Source organism: Mixophyes fleayi, chromosome 5, assembly GCF_038048845.1.
Source record: "Mixophyes fleayi isolate aMixFle1 chromosome 5, aMixFle1.hap1, whole genome shotgun sequence".
Lineage (NCBI taxonomy): Eukaryota > Metazoa > Chordata > Amphibia > Anura > Limnodynastidae > Mixophyes > Mixophyes fleayi.
The window spans coordinates 219,279,449-219,303,057 of NC_134406.1; the positions used below are offsets into that span (position 1 = coordinate 219,279,449).

The 23,609-nt window shown below is 40.4% G+C and overlaps 1 protein-coding gene across 7 annotated transcripts in view; it reads left to right on the forward strand.

The window, feature by feature from the left end:
• The window catches only part of DTNA (dystrobrevin alpha), a 199,093-nt gene that overhangs the window by 84,754 nt on the left and 90,730 nt on the right, over positions 1-23,609 (forward strand). The window lies entirely within an intron of this gene.

A 23,609-nucleotide genomic window follows, 5' to 3' on the forward strand; every position in this document is an offset into this window, starting at 1 on the left:
AATATGCACCATGATGCCTGAAATAGCAGTATCTCAGAGTCCCATAATGACTTTGTAATATTGAGAACCTGCGTATTTGTCTTGCACAAAGTACAGCAAAGTAGACTCACTTTAGCGCTCCAATATATTTTAGTGGGGGCCGTACAGATTTTCCACCGATCACATTTTCACACCCAGCTTGCATTTTGTTATACCCTGACTGACTTTGGAATATTGTTGGCATTTCAGTGATCTTGGTTATACATTCTTGAATTCAAGCGAACTACTTACTTACAAATGCAGAAATGAGAATAAATGAAGGGATTAACAGAAATGGGGGACGGAGAGAATACTAAGTGCTGGTGGTGCATCAGTTATCCCAAATGAGATCATCTTATCTTGTAACATTTTAATCTAATTAAAACCTAGGAATAAAGCTTAGCAATTGATTGCAGAGATATCTGTGTGGGATTGTCTGAATAAATCAATTTGAGATAAATGGAGCTTAATCTGTAATTGAATTGAAGCATAATAGGTGGCAAAAGTACCAACATACTGCGTTTCATTTGTACTGTTTCTTGGTAGATAAAAGTTAGTGTACATGCTGGCAGTCCTAGTGCCATATAATGTTTCCAGCATAATCTGTCCAAATAATTTTATATAATCATCAACAGTGATGATGTAATGTAAATATTACAATATGCAGACGAAATGAAGTGTCAAGTTATGTGTTTGAAACCTTGTGTTGGATAAAGTAATGGAGATGCTGCTGGATAGACTACTCTGTGATGACTACCGTTCCCAATGTACGTAAACATGCACAGACATCCTTTTGGACACAACTTATTGCTCTTGCTGTTCCTCTGAGCCTTCTTACTTAAAGGTTCAAACTACTTTAGCTGTGGGGCTCCACCCCCATCAGATTTCAAAATTGTACTCACAGAGTGAAAATTCTGTAAATATTGACGAATTATAGTATGCATGGACACAAAACAAGGGAATGTTCCTTATGTTAAATGTCGGAATTGTGGTTGGGCGATGACCACTATCGGCAGTGTGTTTAGTCATCTTCTGACTACGCCAACCGGTCATGGTGTAAGCCATAAGAGATCTGGATATTTTGCCAAGGGCATAACGGCAGGAGTTTGTCCAATTTCGACACATATATATGTGTTGTAGAATTGGATCATGCTCCTGTTCCGCACTTGGCCCAGTCAACATATGGACATCACAGGGTAGTGCTGGAAACATTTTAACTGCTCAGAGTTTATGTTTAGAACTTGCTATATTTAAATTTTGTAATACATGTAATATAATCTGTTTGGGATTCTAAGAATTTAGTTTAGTTGGCTTATACATGGGAAGTAAGCTCTCCAATCTTTCTTAAAAATAAACGCATTTGTCTTTAGCAGCAGATCTGTTGAAGTATTATACCTGATAATTGCCCTGTTTAGAGAGTGATCTCTTATATCCTGCATTCTTCGGGCAAGATGGAAGAACGAGTCATTGTAAACTGTCCTTTTAGATAAGTGGATGGTGAAGTTGACCACTCTATGAAGCAAATTTAATTATTAAATCATTTGAATGGTATTCACTTCATTGTTGCAAACTGATTTAAAAATGTACGCCACACTTTTTATTATTTCTTTCGCATCTAAGCAAAATGCAGAGGTCCTAGGCAGGTTTGGGAAATATTCCAGCCTGATGGTGAGAGTAAAAATCATTTTGGCAGAGTTCTTTAAAATGGTGTTAATTTTACTGGTTATAGAGAACAATTAATTGCATTAGTACAGATATTGTAATATTTCAAGTTCTCTGCCAATATGCCTTTGACATATGAACTCTGTGTGACGTCTGCATCATTCAACTCACAATTGGTTTGTTTAAAAACTCATTTGTCTAAATTAGCCTTTAAGAGCATACTTGCCTCCATTTTGAACCTCCCCTATGGGTGATCGAGTTAGCTAGCAGCAGGGGCATGGTCATGATTATGTGAATCCCATGATTAGGACACCCCACACGAGGTCTGATGACACAATTTGTATCATCAGGCCCCATCCACTTTGCATAAAAGAGAATTAGCATCCGGGAGGGTAGCCTACTCTTCCAGGAGTCTGGGACAACTCGTTGAAATTACGGAAACTCCCAGACATTCCATGAGAGTAGGCCAGTATGTGTGTCAATGTTGACTAAGAGGAGGAATATGGAGAAATAATGAAGGAGAGACAGCAGTTTTATAAGCTGGACCAATATTCATAATAATTCAGCCTATGAATTCACTAGGGCCCAGTGCATGATAAACTATTATCCAAGTGCCTCGGTAATGGCTGCCTTCATTGTAGGTAGGTGGCATGTGCAATGTAATGCTTGTGTACATCAACATGATCACCCCACAGTAGACCTTTAAAAACCAACAAGCATAAAACTAAGCTACCGATATAAAGCTCTAAAAATCAAAACATGTCCAGTGTGTCGTCATGTTACAATTGGGCAGCATATGGGATACTAAAACCAGACATTAAATAATCTTAGGTATTTTTGTAAACCGGTGTGTGTGGTGACCCTCCAATCTGTCCTCCTGAAAAGAACACACCTATAAAAGAATTAAAGAGAAATATTGAAATAGAGGAAGATGGCTTGCAGCAGCTTACTATGTATCATACAATTTATTGGTCGCAATATTTTCAGCCCAAACTGCTTAAATAAATGGCGTCAACTCAGTATGTGCTCCTAAAATCTCCCAGTGTACCATATAATACCAGTGCTGAAGCGATTAGGTAATTGTCTATATCAGTCTCCGTTACATACAGTGACAGCTGAAGCAGAACAATACGTTTTATCTTTCACTCGTAACATTTTCTTTAAGCAAAATAGCGCAACACACAAGTTTTAATGGCAGCTTGTCATTTCTCATTTCTTTAAAAGGGATGGTTCCTGGCTGGCTGCGGGGATGCAGGTCTAGTGTGTTCAGTGTACAGTGCATTGTCCTTTAACTCTAAAGCATGTGTTCATACATGCTTGGCAGATGTCTGAGCACAGCTCACAGCTTTCCTATTAGTGATGGGTCAGATGTCCTTTCACTATGTTAATCCCTCTTCTGTCGGTGCTGAGCAGTGCATTGTGGATCTGACTGGCATCAGAATGCCACATTCCTAATTTGCCTACCATCACTGGGCCTGTGTAAAATTTCCCCTACATGCTTAAAGCTCAAGTAATAATGTATTCAATAACGGACATTAGTAGTGGCAAATGTCGCAACAAGACGGCCTTCCACTAATGAACGTAAGCCAAAATCAAAAGGTTCCTTTTCTGAAAAGTGAAGGAAAGAAAAATGAAGATTAAAAGACCGGCACTGATGGAAATAATGCAATAAAAACAGAATACTGATTTAATGTGGACGAAGAGTATATATAAAAATACATGGAAAAATATTTTACTTCTAAATCTCCCCTCCCTGCTACTGGGACTGTAGGGTTCCCATGCGAGGATTCCTGTTCCAGTATTTAGACTGGATTTGGTCTGGCCGAGTGGCTGGATCACATTGAACTAAATGTTAGTCTGGAGGGAAGGTAAACGTTCGGGCAATAGTGGTCATCTTTCAGTCGTATTTACAGAGATGCCCAATGTTTGATTTAGGTTGGATAATTATCAGAGATTTGTCTTGTAATACAAGGGATTATCAGGGATTGCTCGCATTTTGGGGCCATGCATATAGATGTGTTACCAGCTTAAGTGTGGAGAAATGGTTTCCAGTATTTAAGACTACATGTCCTCTCTAGACTTGTCTATTTATACATGGTGACTAGTGGGCGTCAGTAAGTATAATTTTGTATCCCAGAATTCTGCAAAATGTACTGCTGCTTGTATTTACCACCCCAGGGCTCATTGGTGAGTCCTGGTGAACCCCCCCCCCCCCCCTCCGAAAGTAACTAAAAACTCCTTCACTGGTGTCTTTTTAAAGCTGGGTACACACTACAGGGTTTTAATCCAATAATCGTCTCAACCAGCCGACATACGACCGCTCGTTCAAAAGTCGGGTCAGTGTGTGTAGTGACACGATGGTCGAAAGTCTGCCCAAATGGACAATTGTCGCCTCATTTGGTTGGTCGTACCGTTAAATATTTTCGTTCCAATCTTGTTTCCGTTGTGTAGTGTGTATAAACTTCCGACCGATGTGTACGAAATTGCAATCATTGCTCACGACAACATGGCTGTAAAAAGTTGCTAAAGGGATGTCCGGTCTTCCATTTATCTTCTAAAACAAGGCTAGTGTGTATGCAGTCCATGGACCGAGCGATTGGACCATAGAAAGTTGGTGGGAAATTCTGTAGTGTGTACTTAAGGTTTGTTAAATGCGGTCTCATCCAGTGGCGGATCAAGGGGGGGGCGATCGGGGCATTCGCCCCCCCTAGCAGCAAAAAGCTAGGTCCCAGCCGCCGATTAAAACGGGAGGGGCGGGGCTAAATGTGGGCCAGCCAATCAGAGTGGTCCCAGCTGGAGACCACAACGGGAGGGGGCGGGGCCAATCGCGGGCGGAAGGGGGGGTTAACGCAGGCCAGCCAAAGGAGGGGCGTGATTATGCAAAATCGCCCCCCCTAAACATAAAGTCTAGATCCGCCCCTGGTCTCATCACAGTCTCACCAGTACATGGGGACTGCAGTGACCAGAGTTAAACGGGGTCAATCAGGAGAAATCTTTGATTTGACCCCTTGATAAATTTAAAAGACAAACTGTGATGAGCAGTATCTGGGTAAAACAACTGTTTCCTTCAGACATTTGGCTTATCTCGGCTTAATAAATAGACCCCTTGTTGCCAAAAAGGCTAATACAATGGGGGGCAATATGTGTTGCAGAAACCATAAACAAAGGTTTATAGAAGCCAATACACTTTAAAGAGAGTCTATTACGTGTGTTCAGTCTCTGGGCATAATAAAGTGATTTGGCAGTATAGACTTTGAATGCACTCATTTTGCCATTTGCTTATTGTGCACCTCTGATTGGCCAGTGATTTTCTATGTCAAGGTGCTTAAACAGTGATGTCTAAAAATTTGATGAAGTGGATTAATGGGTGCCAATATCCAATTAAAGAGTCCTTCAATAAAAGGCTGTCACGGGAGTGGGTATTTATTTACTAATGTTTTATATGGTCCGGGAGTTTAACCACCATAGTTTTTGGGAACCATCTGTAAATTGGAGAGATTCATGCTGAAAAACGGGCACTGGTGCAAATTCAAATAATCTAGTGAATAAAAGTATTTTTAGGATTAGCATTTCTTCACTTCTAGCAAAGAGGTGCCAGTGATACCAGAAAAGGCCTGAGCTGGTACTTGGCTCCAGTTTCAGTCTGTGTTCTATGAGAAAATAATGAAAGCATTGTTGAACTTGCCTAAAAATGCTTGGCATTGTCCTCCGCTGAGTGTCATGTTCACTTATCATATGCCGGAGTGAATCGAGGCTACCAGACGTATTACATTAGGCGTTTACATTATGTACTTGTTTGTTTTTCATTATTGTGTCACGTCTGTCATATTGCTCATGTTATCTGCATAGTCTGTGTCTATCTGTGTAAGTTAGGGAATTTAGACTGTAAGCTCCAATGGGGCAGGGACTGATGTGAGGGAGTTCTCTGTACAGCGCTGCGGAATTAGTGGCGCTATATAAATAAATGGTAATAAATAATAATATTTTAGTGTTGTCTACACCTGGGAAGGGATTCATACTGTATACGTTATTCTGTACATACAGGTTCATAGATTGGACTGTAATATTGTCCATTTATAAAGGGTGCAGGATAGCCTGTTGCAAAACTCCGGCCTGTTGTGTTGTTTTAAGCAGAAGCAACAATAGGATACGTTTTCAATACTTCAATAATGCTTAGATTGTCATTTATTATCTATTTATGTAAATGTGTTAACAGTGCAGTTTGTATTTAATGAAAAAACACAAGTTCTCTATAAATAACGTGTATGTGTTATGGAGATTGAGTTGAGATTAAATAATGAGGAGGAGGAAACAGTAGTTTTGTAGGATTGCCACATTGTCTCTGACAATTGCTTAATGTTGATGATACTGAAAGATGACAGCACTGCTTTGTATTATCACTACAATAGATGTGAGGGAGGAGCAGCAATGTTAGCTAAACCCGGGAAACATCTGGAGATTTCCCTATCTTAAGAACTGTGCCGTATAGTCATTGAGTGTTATATAAGCACAAAGTCTACAGATAAATCATTCACTTGGTGCCAAAAGAGGTTTTTAACCTGCTTGTGAAAGCACTCAGCCCTGTACAAATGATTACCAGCTCTGCACTTGGCTCCTGCTCTGCCTCCCAGGCTCCAGACCTTTCTGTTGTGCTGCCTGGTTTAGGGTTAAGCACAATTAATAATGTGGATTACAAGCTCCAGAACTGTTTTATTGCAGTACAGAGGTGGTAAAACATCATGGCTAATAGTGGTTTTTTTTTGGGGGTTTTTTTCTCCTCAGTCCACATGATTTATGACTCCATTATTAGTAGACTATGGGCCCTGCTTTTTGTTATTTTAGTGTGAATTCCTTTTCCAGTATAAATAGAAGTGTTTTTAAAGTGCAGCTGTATGTAAAAGAAAATTGCCAATAAATCCCTCTCCCTGCACCCAGATGAACCGGAGGACTCCCATGTCGGGAGCCCTGTAAAATACTCACCCGGATGTCGCTACTTTTTCAGCAGGAAAAATATTCAATGTAAATTGCTTGTTCTTGCAGATTGTCGTTAGGGCTGATTGGATGGCTGCTATAGTTCTTATAGGAAGGGGGGGTTATTGGCAATCCTTTTTATTGTATTTTATAAGAGGGAGTTCCCTTGTTTTATTTAATTCATATTTATCCAAAATATCTAACCATAAATGGATAGTAAACATGTTTTGACTGTATTTTTGTTTGTTTGGGGTACTTGCATAGCTTAAGAGCATTTTTTTCATGTACTTTTATTTACTTTGTCTATATTGTAAAATGCCTTGAAAATCTATATGCAAATTATTTTATAATACCTATGCTCAAAATATATACGGTTTCTCGGTTGCAATTAAAATTTTGTGGCTAACCTCTTTGAACTAAGGCATCCCGGCAGCTGCTAGAAATAGATTCACAGTAACTACTACTGCTTTACATGTCCGGTGTCCAGGTAGGCCACCTGTTGGCAAGAAATGTAGCATCTGTTTTATAGCTATTGTTTCTCCATTCCAACTTCTGTTTAGAGTGTATTTACCGCAGTGCTGTCTACGTTGCACGAAGAGGGCCACATGCAGGTTACAATGTGCTTGCAAGCTAATCGCTGTTAAGAAAATTATGTGCTTTCAAATCTGTCTGTCGTGTGGCGGCCTTGAAACCCTATGTGACAATACTTATTATTTTACTGAGTGTACTTCAAATGTGAGGTTCATCAGAGAAGCAGAATAACTTGACTGTGTTTTATTAGAGAGTCATTTTATACTGTATAATAAATGGTGAGGATGATAATGACATGCAGGAACCAGTGTGAACAGCTGAATGATAATGGATAGTCAGGAATTTGTAGAATACCTGAAGGAAGATCACTGTTTTCTTGTTACCATGACTATATTGTCTGTGGCCCAGTGCTAGAGTGTACAGTATAAAGGGACACTAACCATGGTCATTGTATAGATCAGGGTTGTCCAACCCGCGGCCCGTGGGCCGCATGTGGCCCAGCACGCCTGTAAATGTGGCCCAGAAGGAGTTTTGGTTGTGGCAAGGGGGCAGTGCTGTTAATGGGAAAAAAAATCCTGCAAAAAAACTTGCCTTGCGGTCACATCAGCTGGTACTCCGGCTCCCTCCCTTGTCTCCTCCTCCGTACGGTGCTCGCAGTGAATGTCGGGCGTGATGTCATCACGCCCAACATCCATTGCGGAGAGCAGCACAGAGGAGTCACCTGCGCGAGAAGAACAATCAACAGCACAGAATTGGAGAAAAGAAGAGAAGAGAACAGGAGAACAAGCCGATTAAAAGGTAAGTTAAGGGGGATTTTTTTTATTATTTCAAGGGACGCTGACAAGTGAATAAAAGTCACCTGGTCCTGGAGCATCATGGACCTTATCTCCCTGCTACAGACTTCTACTTGTAATACTAATGGGGCATTGTATATTATTCTCTTTGGCCCATTATAAGTTGTTATCCCTTAACTAACATAGTGGTGTAATTATCAAAACAGGTGACAATTTGGGGTCACAGTGGTGTATATGTCAGGTACCGCAGGCCTGGTCAGGGCACCCTAATATACAATGCCTGGCTTAAATGCACTTTATTGATATTGCATCGAAACAATACAAAAACTGATTATAGTATAATAACTAGAGAGGATTTTTTGAACAGGGCGATTGAAAGGTAAGTATAGGGGATTTGAAAAAAAAGTGATTATATATATATATATATAACTTTTTTTCTCATATTATATATGTTAACTATGTTTTCTATGTTTTTTTTGGATGATCAGCTATCGTTATTGTTAGTGTATCTTATGTGCGGCCCAAACCAACTCGTCGTCTTCCAATGTGGCCCAGGGAAGCTAAAAGGTTGGACACCCCTGGTATAGATCAATCTTGATAACACACATACATGCTACAAAAATGATAATAGGAATATTCACTGGCATACTAATGTTTGGAACAGGATGAGTCTAGAGGTATATAGAAGGTACACTGTCTGTATTGATGTCACTGAAACCTGCATTGAACCACATTGCATGAAGCTACAAAGTACATCATGCATTGCTAACAGCATATCAATGTAAATACACCATGCAAAAATGCAACTGCTTGTCCTGTATGCAAAAGGGGAACTGCTGCTAAGCACTATGGTGTACTATATAAGTACAATGGTAAGGGCAAATCTGTATATATCTAGCAAATAAAATACTAGAGGGGAAAATGTTTATATTTGGCCAAAAATATGTAAGCTCGCACAAAGGTGGTGCAAAGTGAACTTTAATGGAAAAGCCGTTTGCGCTTACTCATAGGGGCGGATTCAATTGTCTGCGATGTTCTAAGAACATCATGGATGCGCTTTTTTTTTTTTTTACTGTTACTAAGATAAAAAAAGAACTCTCATTTTTGCTCGCATCTCTATGGGGAGCGAGCAATAGATAATGCCATCTCAGGAAGGAGTTAAGACATACAGCCAATAGGCTGCAGCATTCCTGCAGAAGGTCTTCCCCGGGACAGCCTGTTATCGGATGCTCTGACATGACTGTAAAGGTTAATTTCTCCAATAAGTCACATGTTATCTCTGCAAATAGTGGCGATAACTGATGTTACTTAACATGGTGAAAATGTGAATATTGTTTAAAAGACCCCTGATAAAGACTCATAATGCACCAAACACGAAGTTCACTGCAAAAAGTGGTCTAAATCATCTTCGATGGGAGGTGGTCTGTGCTAAAAGCAAAAGCTATTTTCAGTAGCATAGAAGGAGACTGTGGATTTTTCCACTGTGCCTTGTGTGTGACAAGATCGAGCTACACTATATAGACAAAGTATTTGTCCACACCTGTTACTTGTTGAATTGAGGTGTTTCAATCAGACCCGTTGCCAGAAATCAGGGCCAGATTAACCATAGGGCTAACTGGGCATCCAGGGGGCCCTTGAAAGTGCTCAGCAGCAGTATTGATCGGTCGGGGTGAGGGCGCCCCCAGCGCGATCAATTCTGCTGAGCACTTTCACTGCGGTCCTTCCCCGGTGTGCTGTAGTCTCCTTACTGAGGAGATCTCGTAAGTCTCACTCTCACGAGATCTCAGTAAAGAGCGTACAGTGTGCCAGGGAAGGACTGCAATGCCAGGAGAAGGAGGTAAGTGCCTTGGGGACGGCTCGGCTCACCAGGGGGGGGGGGCCTCCATTCCCTTAATCCGTCCCTGCCAAAAATGTATAAAATCAAGCACCTAGCCATGCAGTCTCCATTTTCAAACATTTGTAGTACAAAATGGTTCATTCTGAAGAGCTCAGTGACTGCAAGCGTGATACTGTGATAGGACGCCACCTTTGCAATAAGATGGTCCGTGAAATTTCAGCCTTGCTGATTATTCAATGGTCAACTGTTAGGGATATTATTAGAAAGTGGAAGCATTTAGGAACAGCAGCAACTCAGCCATGAAGTGGAAGACCATGTAAAATCTCAGAGCGGGGTTAACGACTGCTAAGGCGCATGGTGTGTAAAAGTCGCCAACGCTCTGCTGATTCCATAGCTGAAGAATTCCGAACTTCCACTGACATTAATGTAAGCACAAAAACTGTGTGGTGGGAGCTTAATGCAATGGGTTTCCATGGCCGAGCTTCCGCATGTAAGCCTCACATCACCAAGACCAATGCCAAGTGTTGGATGGAGTGGTGTAAAGCACTCCAACACTGTACTGTGGAGGAGTGGAAATGTGTTCTGTGGGGTGGCGAATCACGCTTCTCTGTTTGACAATCAGATGGGCAAGTCTGGGTTTGGCGGATGCCGGGAGAACGTTATCTGCCTGACTGCAATATGCCAAGTGTGAAGTTTGGTGGAGGAGGGATAATGGTATGAAGTGAAGGGCAATCTTAATGCTTCAGCATACCAAGTCATTTTGGACAATGCTATGCTTCCAACTTTGTGGCAACAGTTTGGGGAAGGCCATTATCTATTCCAACATGACTGTACACCTTGTATTGTGCAATGGGCCACAAAGACATGGTTTGATGAATTTGGTGTGGAAGAACTTGACTGGCCCACACAGAGCCCTGACCTCAACCCCATCGAACATCTTTGGAATGAACTGAAATGGAGATTGCGAGCCAGGTCTTCTCATCCAACATCAGTGCCTGACCTTATAAATGCTCTACAGAATGAATGGGCCAAGTTCCCACAGAAACACTCCAACATCTTGTGGAATGCCTTCCAAGAAGAGTAGAATCTGTTATCGCTGCAAAAGGGGGACCAAATCCATATTAAAGTACATGTGTTTGCATGCAATGTAATTACTGTCCCTGTTGGTGTAATGGTCAAGTGTCCGAATACTTTTGTCCGTATAGTGTATATTCCCTTACCCAGAGGCGGAACTAGCGAGCTGTGGGTCCCAGTGCAGGGAGGCGTGGAGGAAGGAACCAGGGCCCCGACCTTCTGCATCTGCCATGGAGTGGGCCCCATTATCTCCATGGGCCCCGGTGCGGCACCTGTCGCACCAATAGTAGTTCCGCCACTGCCCCTACCTCTTTAAGGCAGGGAATCTGGCTCAACAATCTTTCTGCTGTGTTGTAATTGAAGAACAGTGAAATTTATCGTGAGTATTCATTGAAAATCAATCCAAACCATTGTGTTTGTCTTACTGTAAAACCCAATAAATTATTTCTTGCCCCTTTTTTTGTGTTTTTTTTTTCCCCTCCTCTTCCTAATCAAACCTGTATTCTGCAATGCAGCCACTAGCACCCATTGTTTAGGTGTATATAAGGGGAGCACATTCTTGGCTATTGTCAATATATATATATTTTTTTGTAGTGATGTTTGTCTGTATTATTTTTTGGGTTATTCAGATATAACTCATGTGGTGACCTAATGTCCACAATTCACCAGGTGCCTTTCAGTTATATTTACTGAAAGAACAGATATAATTAACTGACTCCAGCATCAGCCCTGGGAATTTCTAACCCTCCCACTTGTTTGCCCATAGTATGATGAGCGTTCTATTTCACTCATTGGTGCAGGCTGCTCTATTGATGCCAGATATATTTTCAGAATGGAAAATCAGGAGTATAAACTCCTAACAATGCTGCTAAGGAAAGGCTGTACCTTATTCCTTCTACAGCAATAAACAGAACGGCCTGACATGACTTCAGTGTGGCTTAGTTTCTACACTGTCTCCATTAACAGAACAATTTTGTTTTCTACAATACATGTTTAAAAATAAAAAATAAATAAAAAATACACGACACACACAAGTGCTATGTATATGTGCTGTACACATTATACATGCTTCTTTGCTTCAACTCAGTAATCTAGAAACCTCTGTGTATTCTAGATAGGTGAGCATGCAAAAACAATCTATATAGCGATCTGTGTGTGTGCAGTGCTACAACAATAGCATCGGAGGTAATCTGATCCTATGTATAAAAACAAATTTCCTGTCATATCCAGCATTGGGGTATGAACCATGTGGCTGTCTTCATCTCCTGGATGAATAGGAAAAAAAAACACCTGCTGCTTATTACCTATTGTTGCTGATAACACGTTCTCCTTTTATATGGCAATACAGTGGAATCTGGTATTTAGTCTAATGCAGTATAGTGGTTTTCATCTTATATATTTTCTTCATCCAAGCATTCGGGGTTATTTAGAGCATCGGGCCCATCACTAAAGTGTTTATCTGGTTTTGCCCTGTTCCGCATGTGTGTATTACACATACAGAATACATACGTTTGCCTATGGTTTGCTTTCCATCTAAATTGTTCTTCATACCTGAATGTGTGCACATTCTAAGCTCTCCTATAGGCTAGATGCAATCACATGAGCACTGCTTAGACTACATCCCTCATTTAACCAACTTTGCCAAAGTACTGAAGAAGTAAGGACACGCTCATGATGCACAATATTGCTTTTCTAACCTTTCAAATGCACTGCTGTGTAGTTCATACAAATTTCATGAGCTAGGAGCAATCTGTGCACAAACCATTTCCCACTGAATTTCCTGCTTTATGCCACCCCCTACCACTCTTATTGATACAGTTTGTTTGTGTCTTTTGAATAGCTTTATTTTGTTGCAAAGCAAGGGAACGTTTCTAAGGATTTTGTTTAACCTACTCCTGCACACACTGGTATTTAGGTTTTGATCCTTTGCCCTGTACCTTGCACGTAATTATATCTAGGCAGCTGCTATCATCATCATCATCATCATCATGCCTTTCACCTGCCTTTGTTACTTGTGCTGTTGCAAATACAGGCACATAATGTCCTGTACTGGAAATTACTGATATTGTGATTTGTCTGTGTGCCATTTATGGAACCGCATTAAATATGTCACAAATGAACACGCTGTTTTGTTCACCCATATATGCGGTATAGTCTGCAAACGGAACTTGGTGCATTACAATACCAATCATGGCCTGAACATAATTTATAATGCTAATTTATTATAATGTTAAAAGTAAGAAAGAAAAAAGGGAAAGGGTGGGAGGACAATTCGCCATTTTCATCATCGTTTATTAATATGGCACCATAGATTCAATAGAGTCTGACAGTTGCACTGGAAAAGGTAATCATGACATCCGTAAGCACAGCAATGGGTATAGGTAAGCAGAACAATAAATGCATGGATGCAATTTACATAAGAAATTGCATAGTATAGAGAAACCATTCCACTTAAGGGGACAATAACAGGAGCACGGGTACAGATAGGCAGAATAAAAAAAATGCAAGAACAAATTGCATGGCATACAGAAACAATTCAGTCTATGACATGAAAGCGACAAACAAGTAGAATGAACAGACATGAGACATATAAGGTAGAGGCCCCTGTCCGTCAGATCTTACCTTCTAAAGGGAGTGGCAATGAGAGACCATAGGAACAATGGGACAATATGCATTGGGCTCACTATGGTACGGAGGTCTGCAAGATGCATCAAGGTCTCTCCACTATGTGCAGAGACCAAGATGGGGCTATTATGGTGCAGGAGCCTGGATGGTACATAGTCCTGGAAGGTTCAGATGGTGCAGATGTTCTCTGGTAGAGGTGGTTCAGGGTCCTACATAGTGCAGGACAGAGGCAGACCTAGCCAGCTGTGGGCCCCAGTGCAGGGGAAGCAGGGAGAAGGGAATAGAGACCCACAGCTCGCTAGTTGCTCATACAGTGGGACCCATTATCTCCATGGGCCCCGGTGCACGGCACCTTCTGCACCAATGGTAGTTCTGCCACTGGTGCAGGGGTCACGATGTAGGAGGGGCCTACATGGTGTAAGTAAAAGGGTAAATGGCAGATGATTACTGGGTAGAGTCTGTGAGCAGTGCAGCAACTCAATAGTATACAACACTGACCCAGCTGTTCAACATTTCCACAGGGTCTGGACAGGCCATGTGCCCCTCTTGTCTCATTCTCCACTTGGCCACACACGACCTTCCACTGTGTAAGGAGAGCAGGCCGGAGACTACAGGCTCATGCCCAAGAGCATTAGCCAGGCAGCACCAATATTTAACGAGTACTGGCTCCAGCAGTGCGCCGGTCTCTGCTAGGAGCTGGGCCCACAGCCAGTCCCCAAAGTGTGGGAGGCTGGAACCATGGCTGTTGGAGCCTATGACCCAGTGAACAATCCAGCAGCAATGTCAAGTGCCACTTGGGATGATCGGCAGTCGCCAGAGGGCTCATGAAGGGTGTGGGACCCAAGAAGATGATGGACACTAAAGGCAATTAGGATCCAGGAAACCCAGGTGAGAGACTAGGCTGAAGCCTTGGTCTAAATTATCATTGGTGACATGAAAATATTCCGGAATGGACCCATCAAGAGCTTTCCCAGATGACAAGCAGCTAAGTAGGAAGCCGCTAGCTCAGGGTCTGGGCTACTCCTGATGTATTTGGGGCCAGAAAGATGGTAGAGATTGAACCCCATTGGAGTGCTCACACCAGGAACATCTGCTCTGTCACAGTATAACAATAAGCCACCTGTGTCCACAGTAAGAGTATTGTGGTTTGTATTTAAACACAGTGGTCATGGTCACAGCAGTTTGAATAGTTCGGACAGTATGCTCTTATTCTATGACACACATCATAATCATTATCATAATCATCCATATGCAGATCAACCACAGTATTTACTAAATCCCAGCAGTCCTAATCACAATTACGTGAATATCTCAAACTGTATCCTATTCGTATGTTCACAGACCGATTATGTCTACAAAGAAAATATTGCAATTAGAAACTAGGCAAAAGCAATCATACTCACAACAGTGTGGATAATTCTAGCAGTATGCTTTTAGTTCATTTATAGATTCCTCACTAGCATAGCTGGCCACCCGTTCCCAGGAATCTTTATATAAATATGCAGCACTTTCACAATTCAGTGGTGGCCTTCCTAAAGCTAGGCTTGTTCAATTAACAACTGTTTGGTTATTGTTAATAAATGTTGAGTAATCAAACAAACTTAATTCTTTACCACATAAACACACACACACAATAGGGTCAATTGCAACCAAAGCCAACTAACCTGTAAGTTGGTTTTTTGAAGTGTGGGTAGAAAACAGAGCACCTGTAGAAATCCCACAGAAACAAGAGAACATACAGAATCCTCACTGATGGAGCCCTTGTTGGAATGGGACCACATAGTAATAACATATATGTAAATTCACGCAGTAGTGGTTCTGGTGTGAGTATGCAAACTAGAAATTCTGTGTGATGAGGTATGTTGAGTTGCTAATGGAGGCAACTCAATCTAGGGAAAGGAACTTTTTAGTTTTTGAAGATGGACTAACAGTCTATCTAAGCCTCCATAGCTATTTTTTTGTATGTTTTTTCCATCATTTTTTACAAGATTTTCACATATATTTGCATCACATACTAACATAATCAGTAAAATGAGTAAGGAACGTCATATGAAGCCCTAATGTTTACCTTTTTTTAACATATGTTTATGCACTTACTATGTGAACATTGGTGCTTACTTATCCAGTCTATGAAAGTAAACCTGGGCTCCAGGTGTCACCTAATCTTGCAGTTAGCAATACGGTTATATTCATCTTATGCGTAGCAGCAATTGATATTTTGTTTTATATTTTTTTTAAAATATTCTACATAATACATTATAATGAACGGGTGGCATGTAAAAATGTATGTGAAATATACCCTGATATTACAGAAGGCACCTTTCCTTTCTAAGTATTTTTGGTGAACATTGATTAATTCTCTCACATGACTTAATGTGATGGAATGCTACCTGTTAGTTAAGGCAAAACACACCAGGACATAAGGATCACCTTATGTAAACTACACGTATTGTAAAAGGACATTAGAAGTCACTTTAGAGTTCTGTGACCTGTATAAAACTACTTTTTTAATATCTTCACATTTTACAGTAGTAGGTACATTATTGCTAGATTATATAATCTGGACACCAGAAATGTTCCTGTTGTCTGCACTACTTGAAGGCAGCCATTTTGTGGGATAACCAATTTTCATGAATATGCAGCTGTGTGTATGACATCACTGTGGTATGATGCACAAAATGGAGATTCTTAGACCTTTGTGTGTAGGTGACTGGTACACTTTAACTACTATGTAGCCAGAGCATATTAAAAAAGATGTCTTGCATTAGAGGCTAGGATTATTTATTGGCAGGATAGATGGTATAAAAATGACCTGCAGAGTGCCAGCTGGACAGCTCTGCTTTGAGTGACCTGCCGCTGACTGACCTTTTTGGTTTCTACAGTATTTCTTAGAACAGCTAAATAGAGCTCACATTTCCATACAGAACATTTTTTTTCTTCTGGTAAGTTCTATGGAGCTTGTTTTGTGAAAAGTCCTTAGTCAGCTCCCTGGGCACATGTACTGTACATTTACTAGCTATAAAATTGCAAATATACACTACAGATAATTATGGAATCATTTCCATTTACATCTCAATGTCCCCAAGGCAGTTGTTAACCAGCATTACTTAAATTTTAGAATATGACAATCCCACATGTATAAAATTGAATTTGGCCTTTTTCAAACAAGGGCAATTCCAGACATTCCAAGTCCTGAAATGACAAATAAATTAGTAGCATTATTAACATTTTATAGTAATTTTGTTCTAAAGGACAATTGTGATCTCTATACTATATCGCTACTGCAGATGCACACGCGAACAACTTCTTCCTTCTTATGGTGCTTTATTGTCAGGATGGTAAATGTTTTGACACCGTATACTTGCACAGCAATCATGGAGACCCTAAACACTAGCTATACATAGTCCAGCTCTCTCTCGGGACCAGCCAGCTCACCCAGCGTTGGTCTCTCTGCACAAATGATATAAACAAGCTTTTATACCTGATACTCCTCCCCCAGCCTTAGCTTGATGGACAGGTGACACACCCACCTTCTCTTTAAAAGGAAACGCCCATCACTGGCTCTGTAATTCAAACAGACACACCCTGTCTGTTTGCTGAGAGGAAGGATTTCAAGTCATGTAAGTTTAAACCAAATTTAAACTATTGCTTTTCATACATAGGTCTTTACATTCAATCTAGGTGCACATTACTGCACAAATGTTTTACTCTACTTCCCTGCTTTCTCTGCATATTGCCAGCTAAATGCCTCCTTTTGTTAATATATATATATATATATATATATATATATATATATATATATATATATATATATATATATATATATATATATATATATATATTTATACACATTATACACACACACACACACACTGTGTGGGTATAAAATATGTAGTTGAAGTAGTATGACATACCGCCACCTCTGGAAGTAGGCCTAGTGCTTTCAGCACTAGGCTGTTGTTTTTTTTGGTTTTTTGTTTTTTTTTAAGTTGTCCTAGAGAATTTATCACTGTGCTGAACAGGCTGGGGCTGTGTGACATTATGACAGAGGGGGCCCAACGCTGCAGGTTTCCCTGTAAAGCATACTTACCAACTTTGAATACTTGATTTCCGGGAGCCTGTCATGGGAGGAGGGCGTGACGGGGGCGGGGCTCCAAAATGTGCGTCATTTTTGACCCGCATCATGTGACAGCGGGGGGCGGGGCCAAACACCACGATTCCCGGGGAGCGGATTGGGAGCGAATTCTGCCCACTACACTAGGAAGTGGGGCACTTCCTAGTGAAGTGGGCAGAATTTGGGAGATTGCCACACTCACCCGGGAGTCCGGGAGACTCTTGCAAAATGCGGGAGTCTCCCGGACATTCCGGGAGAGTTGACAAGTATGCTGCAAAGTGTCACTACCTTAGCCTGTCATGGCCTAGTGCTGGTAGTTGTTTTTGTGGGTGGACCACACCGTGTTGTTTTTTTTTTGGGGGGGGGGGGGGTCTTTTATTTTTGTAAAAAAAACATTTATTTTTGTTTCTTTAAACACTGGTAAGGTCTGTGCCGATGATGTTGCTTCAGTGGTAAAGCACAGCAACAGATACAGTAGAGAGCAATTATGTACTTGGTCTACATTTACACACTCGCCTCCCCCACCCCTCCATTCTGCCTCTCCAGATGCAAGGATGCACACGCCAGGGATATGCAAACAGTGTAATATGGATGTAGGGGTGCCCATTTGTCATGCATATGTGCAGAACAAATGCACATATTTGAGAAGGACGCAAGACGCGTTTTAAACATAAAAGTGACCCCTGTATTTGTAAGATAACACTTTTTTTTTTTTTTTTTTTAAATAAAAGAGAAATTGCATTACTGGAATACCAATAACTCTTCAGGACCAGCACTAAGATAAAGGAAAACCGACACCACTTTATATGATGTCTGTGAGCTGTGGACGTAATGGCAATGTCTGTATTATTGCACTAAGGAATCATGTACAGCAGTTAGATGTGTTCAGCTAATGCATGTTCAGTCTTTATGTATCTGTACTTGCGTAATAAGTGCCTGATTTTATTTTATTTTTAAATTTCCCGTCTGACTCATTATCCTGAAAGGGCATATACATTACTGTGCAATGATTGCTTGCCACTGCTCTGTGAAACATGTTGACTGATGACCACTCGTGGTATGCGTTTTAAACTAAAAAACGAAAGCATGTTCCTGACAATTTCAGGTACATACCCTGACATGTAAGTAAGCTTTTTTTTTTTTTAATACATTAACACTTGGCAACAAAACTAGTAGTAATTATATGAAAAGGAACACATGGACATAGATGATTGTTTATGTCTTCGGCTGGGTACACACTACAATGTTTTCAGCCGATCATCGGGCCGATCAGACGACAAACGACCAGTTGGCCAGATATCACAGTAGTGTGTACACTGCAACAATGAAAGATTTTAGTTCCAATGCCCATTGTATTGTTTAACAAGATTTTTAAACTGAACTAAAGATCTCATTCAATGATGGAACTATGATGTTCCAATCCTGCAGTGTGTATGTACTCACGACGGTCTGCGTGCTGTCCTTCCTCTCTCACTCTGTCACTCCATCCCTGAGAGGTTGGGGGTATACCTTCATTTCGTTTGCTCAAAACTGGAAAAAGTAATTAATGAAACAAACACCCTCATACTGATCAGGATTCCCCGACAGGTGGAGTGTCAAAATCTCCCCGCAGAACTTTATCATCATTATCATCGTTTGTATAGTGCCAGCAGATTCCGTAGTGCTTTATACACTTTAACTGTATAATCTACATTACTCAGTTAAGTTCCATTGATAATATAGATATATATAGTAAACCTCGCAGCCGGTGTCGCTGGAACCAGGGGCAGAAGTTGAGCGGGTCCCGGTTAATGATGCAGTGTTGTGGAATCCCAACTGACCAGCTAATAGGATGATGTCGGAGCAGATATATAGGGGGCAATGTTGTTATAATGCTGTGTTTATATTGTGCACAAGTAGGTAGGTGATAATGCTAGTAGACTACTTATTACACAAATGGGTCAGGTAAGTGTTAGCGTAATAAGTACTAGCACTGCACTAACATGTTGAGTAGAATGCAGAGCTAAGAGTACAGTAAAGTAATAGAGTACAGTGTCAGTAAAGTACTTGTTTATCTGACAATGTAGATGGGAATGCAGAGGTAGTAGAGTACTTATTATACTGAGAGGTCAGGAAGGCTGTACTGCAGTGTCATTACACTATCAGGTAACTAAGTGTTAAAGTAGTACTAAAATAGTACTTAGTACACAGGCTGTTCATCTAGGTAGTATTGCACTTCCAGTAAAAGTATCTTCCAATGCTACACGGACAGGTCAGGTATGTGATACTGTAGTGCTAGTACTTAATACACTGACCAATCGGGTAGGTAGTATTGCAGTACTAGTAGAGTACTTATTACACTAACTGGTCGTGTAGGTAGGCAGTAAAGGCATGGTTAGACTTATTACTGTTACAGGTAAGACAGACTGGTAGATATATAGGTATCGGTTCAGTTGAAATAGTGACCTGATAATTGACCAGACAGTTATAATAATGCAGTGTTAGTACAGTATATATGAAATTCAGGCAGTAATGCGTGTAAGTACAGTACCTATGAGATATGTGACGGATAGCTAGGCATTGAGACCAAGGCTAATGCAGTGTGACTGTTTTACAAGACCTGCATGATAAGATGTAACCTGTTTCTGTATAATGTTTTAAACCACAAATCTGACCTGTTTAGGGATAAGGGGGTGAGCCGCTGCAGACTTGGGGGTTGGACAGGTGGTGCACTTTGTGACAGTGTGCTGTATTGGGAGACTGCTTGGTCAGGGTAGGCGTCTAGAAATGAAAGGTAGAGAGGAGACCATGAGTTTGAGTCGACGGTTATGACAGGTGAAGAGCACAGATCTGGAGGTAATCGTGTTTAGTGTGTGCACATGAATCGGCATGCTGATCAGGACTTTTATTTTCTTTTTGCCGTTGGTAAAATCACCAAAACTATTGTATTGTTAGAATTTTCTTGTAGTGTGTGCCCAGCTTTACTCTGAGAGGAGGGGATTTTGGAAATACTTGTTGTTCTGTGTACAGAAAACAAATATGGGCAGTATAAATTGGATTTTTGTAAATATAGTATTCTGCAACTGGTCAACAAAAGACGTGGACACTGATAATGGATAGTGATCACAGAGAATATTTTTTCCATGCACATTTAAGTTAGTGAGTGTAACTGTATTTCTTGTAATAGAGGACAATTGAAGTATCTGTACAGTGCAGTAGACCTGTGTATATTTAAGTACAGCATTGCAAACATGGAAATTGAATATAGGATGCAGGTGCACACACCCAGTTGTCCCAGCCTTTGTTAGGCTCTCTGGCATGTCCAGCTTTCTCTACATTGTGGCCATCCAGGGGCATGGCTAGGTAGCTCTTTGGTATGGGCACATACTTATGCAGGTGCTGTATGGGGGATGGCAGAAGGTGTGGGGTCAGTATTGAAAGGTGCAGCTAGAGCTGCCATGCTTCTCAATATAGATAATCCTGCAGGCCTGGCATGTTACAGCAATCACACCATGGTTACCATATAAGTCAGATATTACCAGCATCGGAGATGACTGCTGATTTAAATTACTTTTGATCACAATTGATTGAATTGAGTTATATGAACGAGTCTGTTACTATGCAAATAGATTAGAAAGGTGTATATATACTGTAAGGTAAAGGTAGGACCTCCTCGGTCAGTTTGCCAAATTTGAGACCAAATTTGGCAGTCCACCATACAGAGACAAGAAGTAATTCAAAACATTATTTCTCTCAGACATCCAGTTGAAGGATTTTGTCTGTGAATACAATGCATGCAACAAATGTGGTTTCCATCCACAAATCCAGTTTGAAGAACTGTGTTTCAAATGATCTACACAATAATGTTTCATTCACTGGCGGTCCCCAAAAAATCTCATCACTAGACAAAAAAAATATCCCTTGGTTTATGAATCTGTTGCAAGTTGTTCTTTTATATGTTTTGTGGTTTATCTTAATTACTTCATATTGTCTTTCCACTGATTTAAAGGAACATCAAGGGAAATACAACAAAATAGGGCAGACAAATGTTTTCGCATGGGAGCAGTGTGAAAAAAAAAAACCCCAACAAGTCCCAATTCCTTTATTATGAGTCATCGGTAAAGAAGAAAAAAAATATATGTATATTTAGAAAAAAAGATTTCGTTTTTTAATAGTCAGATTTCGAGAGTGTTGTACACAATCATTTGAAAATCGCATCTCACTTAGGGGCGTTTATGAAAAACTAATAGACATGCGAGATATGGGGGTGAGGGGGGCAAAAAGTGTCACCTAGAGCAAAACCTATTACATCTACTCACATCTAGGGGTATATTTACTAAACTGCGGGTTTGGAAAAAGTGTAGATGTTGCCTCTAGCAACCAATCCGATTCTAGCCTTTATCTTGTAGAATGTAGTATATAAATGATAACTGGAATCTGATTGGTTGCTATAGGCAACATCTCCACTATTTCAAACCCGCAGTTTAGTAAATACCCCCTACTGCGTGATGTTATAAAGCGCACTCTGCTTATAAAAATGTAAACGTCTTGTTCTCTCTAAGCATTATGTCATAGTTTTAACCAGTGCAGCAGTATTAAACTTTGTAACACTTGTCTTCCGTCCATCAAGGCCAGCTGAAGGGAGAGAAGCTGTTACTGGAAGTTTATTTATTGGCAGTACAGGTAATAAAAAATACATTGTGTGTACTTAGAGTTTATGGTCTGATATTTCCTATAGTAGTGTACAAAACCACTGTGGTTTTAAGTGTTAGCCTCATTTCCTTGCACTGAGCAGAGAACAAGGTGATGTTGATCTGCCTGGTTGGAAGAGGCAATGGATTACCTTGCACCACAGAGAAGAGGAGGGGTAAATCCTTTGTCATTTGCCTGCACGGGGGCTGCTGGGTTCAGAATTGCTATAGCAACAGACCACATGATAAGGTGTATTAGATTGCTGTGCTGTGATCAAGCTCGCAGAGAGAACTCACGGGTTTCTTTTTTTCTTTCACTTTTTCATTGAAGTTGAAGGTTACTGTGGATGTAATGTAACTTCAGATGTTTACATTTCTTGTATGTGCTTTGAAAGGATTATCAGTGGGGTTTGGTGCATGAAAATATACAAGTCATGTAAGTATCGCTGTGAAATTGATATTTTAGTTATCATTTAACCTTCAGAGTTGCATGAGTTGAACAATTGTATGAAATATTACATTTAGATTTTTAACTTTTTTACTTTTATTGTTAATTACATGGTGGTTGTTTGTGCTTTTAATGTCAGACACAAGTAATAAGAGATGCATTGTTTAAGCAGGAATTTCAAACCAAATGCTGCTTGCTCAATCAAATCTTTATGTAAAATAAAAGTATTATACCTGTTTTGTTGTTAAACTTTTTGGTACTTGTGGCTATTTCACTTATAAATCACTTATTGTATAAATTTATTTCAATCAGTCAAGCAGTTCGTCGACGTACATCATTGCAAAGGTACAGATTTATATTTTGGAAACGTAATAATTTCTGAATAGGTAGGTAGAATTATGTTGGAGGAAATATCCTGTCTTGTTAAAACGATAGGTGAACTACATGAATGAAGTAAGAGCAAGTAATTTAGGAAATTACAGATTGATGTGAATTGTGTTACGTTTAATTTGCTTTAAATCTAAGTTTAGAGAACATATTACATCCTGATGCTAAATGTAATGTCTCAGACGTGGTGCCAATAAAGATAAGGGAAGGAGTAGGTTATCCCCTGCCAACATGTGCATCAGAAACAGTATATAAAGAGCCCTGTTTGACCATGTAATGTAGTATACCATCTGTACTTCTGTATGATCACTAGTACCTCTAATTATTGTGTAAAGGTCTTTGACAGAGCTCTTGAGCAATAAACATCATTGCTTGAAGATTTTGCGTGACGTATTGCCTGCTGTATCTTGTGACCACTGCTGCTCTAGTCCTTTCCCCTGCTGTCCTGTGTTGAACCAGGCTTCTCTGTGTCAACGCT